This window comes from Zea mays, chromosome 4, assembly GCF_902167145.1.
Source record: "Zea mays cultivar B73 chromosome 4, Zm-B73-REFERENCE-NAM-5.0, whole genome shotgun sequence".
Classification (NCBI taxonomy): Eukaryota; Viridiplantae; Streptophyta; class Magnoliopsida; order Poales; family Poaceae; genus Zea; species Zea mays.
The window spans coordinates 218956216-218965895 of NC_050099.1; positions in this window are offsets into that span (position 1 = coordinate 218956216).

Genomic DNA, 9680 nt, shown 5'->3' on the forward strand with positions numbered 1-9680 from the left:
CCTACATGATACTGAAGATGCCAGGACCGCAAGGAATCATAACTGTGCGCGCCGACTTCCAAGGCGCCGCAGAATGTTTCCGAGTGGCCATCCAAGCGGCCCTCACCACCAAGCCGTCAACGGTTCCTTCTACACCGGCAAACTCTAAGCCTAAGGAAGATCTCGCCGTGCCGGCAAACGAAGCTCAGGCCGCGACCTCTATGCGGCCGACTGAAGAAACCAAGCGGATCAACCTGGGGTTTGCCGATGAGCGCAAGGCGGCCATCATCAGCTCCAGTTTGAATGACAAATAGGAAAGCGCGCTCGTCCAGTTCCTGCAAGATAACCGAGACGTATTCGCATGGCAACCTGCGGATATGCCGGGAGTCCCGAGGGAGTTGGCCGAGCACAAATTGAAAGTCTATCCTCAGGCGAGGCCGATCCGGCAAAAGCTGCGTCGTTTCACGCCCGACAAGAGAGAGGTCATTCGTGTCGAGTTAGCTCGCTTGGTCGCGGCCGGATTTATTAGAGAAGTATTACACCCCGAGTGGTTAGCCAACCCTGTTCTTGTACTCAAAAAGAATAAAGTGGATTGGCGCTTGTGCGTCGACTATACTGATCTCAACAAACACTGTCCGAAGGATCCCTTCGGGCTCCCAAGGATAGATCAGGTGGTGGATTCCACCGCTGGATGTTCTATGCTGTCTTTCTTAGATTGCTATTCCGGGTATCATCAGATTAGTTTGGCAAAAGAAGACGAGGAAAAAACGGCGTTCATCACCCCGTTTGGTGCTTTCTGTTATACCTCCATGCCGTTCGGCCTCAAAAACGCTGGAGCGACTTATCAGAGAGCCATTCAAACATGCTTAGCCGATCACTGGGGCAAGCGTGTGGAGGCTTACGTAGACGACGTGGTGATTAAAACGGAGAATCCGGAAAACTTCATCGAAGACTTACAGCTGGTTTTCAACAGCCTGAGAAGATATAGATGGAAGCTCAATCCTGAGAAATGCGTCTTCGGGGTACCAGCAGGAAAGTTACTCGGATTTATTGTCAACCACCGGGGAATTGAAGCTAATCCAGATAAGATTGAAGCTATCATGAAGATGGAAGCCCCTCGGTCGCAAAAGAAGGTTCAGCGACTCACTGGATGTATGGCAGCCCTGAGCAGATTCATATCCAGGCTGGGAGAAAAAGGTCTGCCGTTTTACAAACTGCTCAAGAAGGTGGATAAGTTTCAATGGACGTCAGAAGCACAAGAAGCTCTAGATGCACTGAAGAAATTCCTGACAACACCACCAGTACTAAAGCCGCCCCGGCGAGCTACGCCGATTCAACCAGCTGAAGATTTGCTGCTATATATCTCTTGCACGACTCACGTGGTAAGCACTGCGTTGGTAGTCGAGCGAGTGGAAGAAGGGCATGCCTATCCGGTACAACATCCTGTTTACTTCATCAGTGAGGTTCTAGGCCCATCGAAGAAAAAGTATCCTCAGGTTCAGAAGCTATTATACGCAGTACTCCTAACTGCCCGCAAGCTGCGCCACTACTTTGACGACCACAAAGTCATAGTAGTTACTGGTTTTCCAATAGGGGACATTCTTCACAACAAGGAAGCCATTGGCCGAATAGCCAAGTGGGCTTGCGAGTTGGGATCCCATGATATCGAGTTCCGACCTCGCACAGCCATCAAAACTCAAGCACTGGTTGATTTCGTATCAGAGTGGACAGAACAGCAAGTACCGGATAATCCAGAAACCGCAGAAGTATGGCGAATGTATTTTGATGGCTCGCTGAAGCTGCAGGGAGCAGGAGCAGGAATTCTCTTCACTGCACCTGGAGGCGAGCACCTCAAGTATGCTCTCCAGCTGCTATTCCCGGCCTCTAACAACGCAGCCGAGTATGAAGCTTTGATACACGGATTAAACATCGCCATATCACTGGGTATCAAGAGACTGATGGTGTATGGAGACTCTCTGGTAGTCATCAGTCAGATAAACAAGGAATGGGATTGTTCAAGTGATTCAATGGGAAAATACTGCGCCGTCGTCCAGAAGTTAGAAGATAAATTCGAGGGTCTGGAGTTTCATCATATAGAAAGAGATCGGAACACAGCGGCCGATGTACTGTCCAAGCTCGGATCCGGTCGGACTCAGGTCCCGCCCGGAATCTTTGTGCAAGAAATTCTCCAGCCGAGCATCTCGACGGATCAAATAGAAGAGTGCAACATCATAGATCAACCTGAGTCAGACTCTGATGACTGGAGGCAACCGATTATTAAGTATATAAAGAATGAAGAAGAACCAGATGACAAGAACTCGGCAGAGCGCATTGCCAGACAATCAGCTCACTATACACTCATTGGGGAGGTATTATACAGGAGGGGCGCGTCAGGCGTCCTCATGAAGTGCGTTCTCCCGTCCACCGGGAAGCAACTTCTGGAGGAAGTCCATGCTGGGCAGTGTGGAGTACATGCAGCATCCAGAACACTAGTCAGGAAGGTCTTCAGGTCAGGATTCTATTGGCCGACAGCGAAGAATGATGCAGCCGAGTTAGTTCAGAGATGTGAAGCTTGCCAATACCTGTCAAAGCAACAGAACATGCCAGCACAGCAGCTACAGACCATACTAGTAACTTGGCCTTTCGCATGCTGGGGATTGGATATGATTGGACCCTTCAAGAAAGCTCAAGGAGGATACACCCATGTATTGGTGGCAATTGACAAATTCACTAAATGGATAGAGTTCCAGCCCATCGCCTCTTTAACCTCTGCTAAAGCCGTGGAATTCATACAAAGCATAATATTCAGATTTGGGATACCAAACAGTATCATCACTGACTTGGGATCCAACTTCACCAGTTCAGAATTCTTTGACTTCTGCGAGCAAAAAAGCATTCAGATCAAGTATGCATCTGTGGCCCATCCGAGAGCCAACGGGCAGGTTGAGCGAGCCAACGGAATGATATTGGAGGCACTTAGAAAAAGGGTCTTTGATAAAAACGAAAAATTCGCAGGAAAATGGATAAGAGAATTGCCTTATGTTGTTTGGAGCTTGAGAACCCAACCTAGCCGGGCCTTGCATGGAAACACTCCTTTCTTCATGGTCTATGGGTCGGAGGCAGTACTACCTGCTGATCTCAAATTTGGGGCGCCAAGATTGATCTTCGAAAGTATAGCAGAAGCCGAAGCCACTAGGCTGGAGGATATTGACGTACTTGAGGAAGAACGACTGAATGCAGTAATTCAATCAGCACGATACCAGCAGACTCTAAGGCGCTACCACGACAAAGCTGTGCGGCAACGTTTCTTTTCGATGGGAGACCTCGTCCTCCGCCGAATTCTAACGGGGGAGGGACGGCACAAGTTATCACCCTTATGGGAAGGACCTTTCATAATAGCAGAGGTCACTCGTTCCGGATCATATCGCCTCACCCAGATGGATGGCACAGAAGTTGGGAACTCCTGGAACATAGAGCACCTCCGAAAGTTTTACCCCTAGCTGTATCTCAAAACGGCCGGGGCGACCATGTATTCTGTATAATGGAAATACGTCATCAATAAAGAGAGATTTCAAAGATACTTGGCTCATTTATGATTGACTTGCATTCTTACTTAACTCGGGGTGACCACTATGCCCTACGAACGGAGCAATCGACTTAAGTCGGCAACGACTTAAGGCGGTGCAACACGCTCACGCTTACTTAACTCGGGGTGACCACTATGCCCTACAAACGGAGCAATCGACTTAAGCCGGCAACGACTTAAGGCGGTGCAACATGCTCACGCTTACTTAACTCGGGGTGACCACTATGCCCTACAAACGGAGCAATCGACTTAAGTCGGCAACGACTTAAGGCGGTGCAACATGCTCACGCTTACTTAACTCGGGGTGACCACTATGCCCTACAAACGGAGCAATCGACTTAAGTCGGCAACGACTTAAGGCGGTGCAACATGCTCACGCTTACTTAACTCGGGGTGACCACTATGCCCTACAAACGGAGCAATCGACTTAAGTCGGCAACGACTTAAGGCGGTGCAACATGCTCACGCTTACTTAACTCGGGGTGACCACTATGCCCTACAAACGGAACAATCGACTTAAGTCGGCAACGACTTAAGACGGTGCAACATGCTCACGCTTACTTTACCTAGGGTGACCACTATACCCTACTAACGGAGTTATCGGCTAAAAGTCATTTACGGCTTAAACCGGTATAGCATACCCGCGCTTATGCAGTTCAGGGGATGATTTCCATATCCCACAAACAAACTTCATAATCATCATGTAGCGTTACCACAAATTCGAAATTCGGATACAATAAGAAAGTAATGATGTCATTCGAATGATAAGCCAATGACCTCTAACGAGTACTTGATCATGCTAACTGCGCGCTCAGAGCACGCGAACTATTTCTTTATTTTCCAATGTCTTTCTCAGGAACGACTGATGAAGAAGGGCGATTCGAGGAATCAGGGGCAGCATTCACATCGGCTCTTATATCTTCAGGGACAACCACGCCGGGTCTTCTCATCAAGATTCGTCCCGCCCGAACGGCTTTGTCCAGGGCCTTATCGCGCTGAGCTTTGAAAGTGACAGCAACTTCTTCGGCAACTTTAACAGCCTGCTGGGCAGTTTCTAACTCCTGAGCAATGGATTTCTTAGAAGCTCGGAGTCCCTTGATGGTGGCATCCTTTGCCGATAGCAACTGTGTAAGGCGGGTCACTTCGTCCGAGGATTCTTGCAGCTGACGACGCTGATTGTCCAGCTCCTCCATCGTAAAACGGTGGCTCCTCTCTAGGATGGTCAGCGAGTTGCTGGAATCTCTGTACAATCTGTCCAGGTTGTCGCGAGAAGCAGCAAGGATGAGTTTTTCTTCCTACAAGCAAAAATCAACTCATTCAGAATCCAAGAGTATGGTAAGGCGAAGCACGGGTTCGTAAGCTACCTTCTCAGAGTCAAGCTGAGTATGAAGAGAAGAACTCAGAGCGTTGGCATCATCCAAAGCCGCAGAGACCTGACTCAACTCGATCTGACTCTGAGAATACTTCTCCTCGAAGTCAGCGCACCGACGAGCCATTTCAGCTTGATCTTGGGAATGTCTTTCTTCAAGAACTGTGATCTGCCGAGTCATCCCTATCAAGAGGTATTCAAACAAAATGAGGTCAGAAGGTAAAACAATCCACGGACAAGAACAAAGAAGAAGAAGAAAGGACACTAACCAGCATTAGTGGCCTCCAACTCAGATACACGACCCCGAAGCAACACCGGATTCCAACGCTCAAGAGATGAAGCCACCTCTGGGATGGAAGCACCCTGCGACTTCAGCTGGCCGACCATTCCATCCACCAAAGCCTGATAAGAAGAGCGGATGAACATAATGGCAACAATTCATGCAACATGAAGATCAAACTAAAGCACAGCACAGCACCTGGAGGTTGGAAAAAAGCGAAGGGATCCCCAAGTCAGGAGAAATCAGCTGATGACCAGGTGCCAGACCACCACCCGAAGCAGCTTGCAGCAGACCAGCAGGAACGAGCTCAGTACATTCAGCAGAGCCTGACGCCAGACCAGTGGGGATGCTGCCCTCTAAAGCGACCCCCTGATCCGGAGTTTGAGCCACCACCATGCCGCCAGAGTGTGGAGGTGAACCCACATGAACATCCATGGAAGTGCAGGAAGGAGACCTCGCTCGGACACCCTCGGGGGCTGGGTCAAGGTTGGCACTGCCCACTCGAGCCGGGTCATCCCCGGCAACACCCTCGGGGGCTGGGTAGTGGCCTACACTCCTCACCCGAGCTGAGTCCTCCCCGGCGACATCCTCGGGGGCTGGGCACGTGTCAACACTATTCAAGGGATCCAAGCTCTCTGCCGTGACCACCTCTAAGGTTGACGGGCCTTCAGCTACTTCCATGGGATCAGGGCGATCCAAGTCAGCATCCCGACCCTCGAGATCATGCTCTAAGGTCGACGAGGCACGGGATGACCTCAACCCAGCATCTGGCACGGCTGCACAAGTTTCTGTTGCATCAGCATCCGCAGGTTCCAACAACAAGTTCTCAGGGACCATATCCTCTAGAGCTTGATCAAAATTGGCCATGGACAGTTCTTGCAGACCAATGAGGGCAGACAAGGCAGGAGAAGGAACCCCACTACTTCCACCGCTAGCGACGAGCTGCCGACTGTTTTTCCGAGTTAATGGAGTTTCATTTTCTTCCTCCTCATCTTCCACAGTAACAGCACAAACAGCATCCTCATTGGGGTCAGCAGCAGGCGGAGCACACCCATTGGGTTCAATGTCAGCAAGGCCAGTTGCAGTCATTTCTTCAGCAGTAGGAGCTAAGGTACTAGCATCCTCGTCAAAGCTGGACACTCGCCGGAGGCGTCTTCTTTTCTTCTTCTGCTCATCAGCAGAAGGCTCGGGCTGACTGGTTCGGCTAGGGTGCCTCGGGCGAGTACTGACAGGTTTCGGGACATCCAAGGTCGCATCAACCTCTGGAAGGGGCACCACTGCCAATGTACCATCAGGAGCAGCATCAGATGAATCTTCAGCTAGCAGATCAAGCATGTCATTTATGTCTGCATCACTAGGGTTCAGGGGCACTTCAAAATAAATCTGCCGTTCATCATCAGGTATCTCCCCGAGCGAAGCAACTAAAGAACGGACCTCTTCAGCAGAGGGTCGCACTCTAAGACCCAAATTGCTATCAGTCACGGGCGGATTGGACACAAAAAGGGAGAAAGCTTTGGGAGAAGGTAAGTTCCAAGCTGAGTACGCCACTGGAGCACCAACGTTTGAAACTTTACCCCTGAGGATCATCTCGAGTCGGCTTACCAAATCAACAGAGGGAATTCTCCTATTGGTAACTCGGGTTGAGTCGGCCAGTCCTCGATAAAGATATGCCGGATAGGCCCTGTCTTTCAGCGGCTGAATGTTTTTGAAAACAAAATCTGTGACCACAGCTTCGGCAGTCAGACCTCTCTCTTTCAGTAATCCGACTTCAGTAAGCAACACACCTGCCTCGGCCACTTCTTGATCCGTGGGAGACTCAGTCCAACTCGGAGTACGAACGTCTGGCTGTCTTCCTGAACGGGAAGGGAGAGAATTTCCATAATTATCAATTATAAACCACTCCAGACGCCAACCTTTAATGCTGTCTTTGAGGGGTATTTCGAGATACTCGGTCTTCCGCCCACGGCGCATCTCCAAACTGGCACCTCCAACCAATTGATGTTGCCCCCCGGCCATCCCAGGACGGCAGTGATACAGATACTTCCATAAGCCAAAATGCGGCAGCACGCCAAGATAAGCTTCGCAAAGGTGAACGAAAATAGAGATTTGGAGAATGGAGTTAGGGTTCAAGTGAGTCAGGTTGATGTGATAAAAATCAAGGATGCCACGGAAAAAAGGAGATATGGGAAGGCCGAGGCCGCGAAGAAGGAAAGGAGTGTAAACTACTGACTCGTGAGTATCTTCGGTTGGGACAGTAGTCCCGTGGCAAGCCCGCCAAGAACAGAGTTCCCGCGGAGGAAGAACCCCGATGGAGACAAGGCGGAGAAGCTCAGCTTCAGAAATTACAGACATATGGTTACCTGCGAAGGGTAACTGACTGTTGGGGTCGATGGCGGGGATCACTGCGGCAGACGAGCTCGCAGTCTTCCTCTTGGGCGCCATCTTGCTTCTCGCTGGCGAAACAGAGTAGGAGGCGAGTGGCAGAGAAGATTCAGATGCAGAAATGCAAGAACTAGGGCACGGAAAGCAAAGGCGGCTAAAAGCGCGACTCTTAAGGGATATTCTTGAGCCAGATACCCTTTCAAAAAGTGCCCAGTCATCACCCGGCGGTCACCTCCGAAATCCCAGCATGCCACGTGGATATCCGACAGTTATTTCCAAGAAAGCCGACGTGCCACCGCATCACTCGGTTATTTTTCTCAAAAGTAATTTGTAAAGCTGGCTATCACTCGGCGTTGCCTCTAAAACGCCGACCACGTGTTCAATCGCTCAGCATTACTTCTAAAATGCCGACGCCGACCTTCAATCACTCGGTGTTGCCTCTAAAACGCCGACCACGTGTTCAATCGCTCGGCATTACTTCTAAAATGCCGACGCCGACCTTCAATCACTCGGCGTTGCCTCTAAAACGCCGACCACGTGTCCAATCGCTCGGCATTACTTCTAAAACGCCGACGCCGACCTTCAATCACTCGGCGTTGCCTCTAAAACGCCGACCACGTGTTCAATCGCTCGGCATTACTTCTAAAATGCCGACGCCGACCTTCAATCACTCGGCGTTGCCTCTAAAACGCCGACCACGTGTTCAATCGCTCGGCATTACTTCTAAAACGCCGACGCCGACCTTCAATCACTCGGCATTGTTTCTAAAACGCTGACCCCGTATTCTGTCGCTCGGCATTACTTCTAAACTGCCGATGCCGATCTTCTATCATTCGGCATTGCCTCTAAAACGCGGGTCTTGTGTTCGATTGCTTGGTGTTACTTCTAAAACGCTGATGTCAACCTCCACATCGCTCGGCGTTGTTTCTACTATATCAAAAGAATCAGTTCAACATTCAGGAAAAGCAACGACAAGTCATCGAAAAGGGGGGATCAACGACAGTTCTTCATTAAAGGGAAGTTAACGAGTTTACAAACCAACTCTTCACGAGTTGGTACTTCCCTACTTCTACTCTACATTGCTACTACTACTAAACTACACTATACTACTCTACATTATTACTACTACTAAACTACACTAATTACTACTACATTATTCTAACTATACTAAACTATACTAACATCTAAGAAGACCAGTGGCGTCTAGCCACTGGCCCTGCCCCTGCCGCCGCCGCCGCCCTTGGTGCTGCCCTTGCTGCTGCCGCCCTTGGTGCTGCCCTTGCTGCTGTCGCCCTTGGTGCTGCCCCTGCTGCCGTCGCCGCTGCCCCTGCCACTGCCGCTGCCGTCACCGCCGCCGTCGTCGTCGTCGTTGTCGTCGTCGTCGTCGTCTTCACCCTCGTCGCCGCCGTCCGAGTCCTCCTCATCCGAGGAGTACTCCGACTCATCCGAGCCTTCGAGCCCGGAGCGCTCGACGGCCCGGATGTACGTCCAGACCTCCGCGGCTATCCCCTGGGAGTCGTCCGAGTCATCGGACGACGCCGGGGGAGAGACGGGAGCCGGAGACCCCTCGGACTCGGAGGAGAACTCCTCCTCCGAGTATTCCGAGTCACCGAAATCCTCCGATGGAGGAGTCAGCTCGCGCTTGCGCTTGTTGTTCTTGCCCATGGCGGAAGCAGACAGAGGGGAGGAAAAGAAGGCAGTAAGGAGCAGCGAAGAGATGTGAAGAAACCAGAGAAGCAAAGGGGTTATTTATAGAAGGGAAAGGCAACCGCTCACTTCTAACCGCGGTCACTGAACAGTCGCAAGGCATTCAATAAGTACTTCCACCCATCTGAAGACACGTCAGACGGCGGACGCCGTTTCATGCAACACTACACCCATTGGGACTCCAGTCAACAACGCAAAGGATATGATTACACTAGCCGTCCCATCGCATTACTACTCAGAGGCAACCGGCTAAAACACTCAGAGTACCAAGCCGTCCCTTGCCCACACCCATTGGGGGGGGGACGCCCAGGAATTATCAGTATATTTTTCAAACGGTCACATCCGTGCAGGGCATGCAGTGAATACCTCAAGACAAA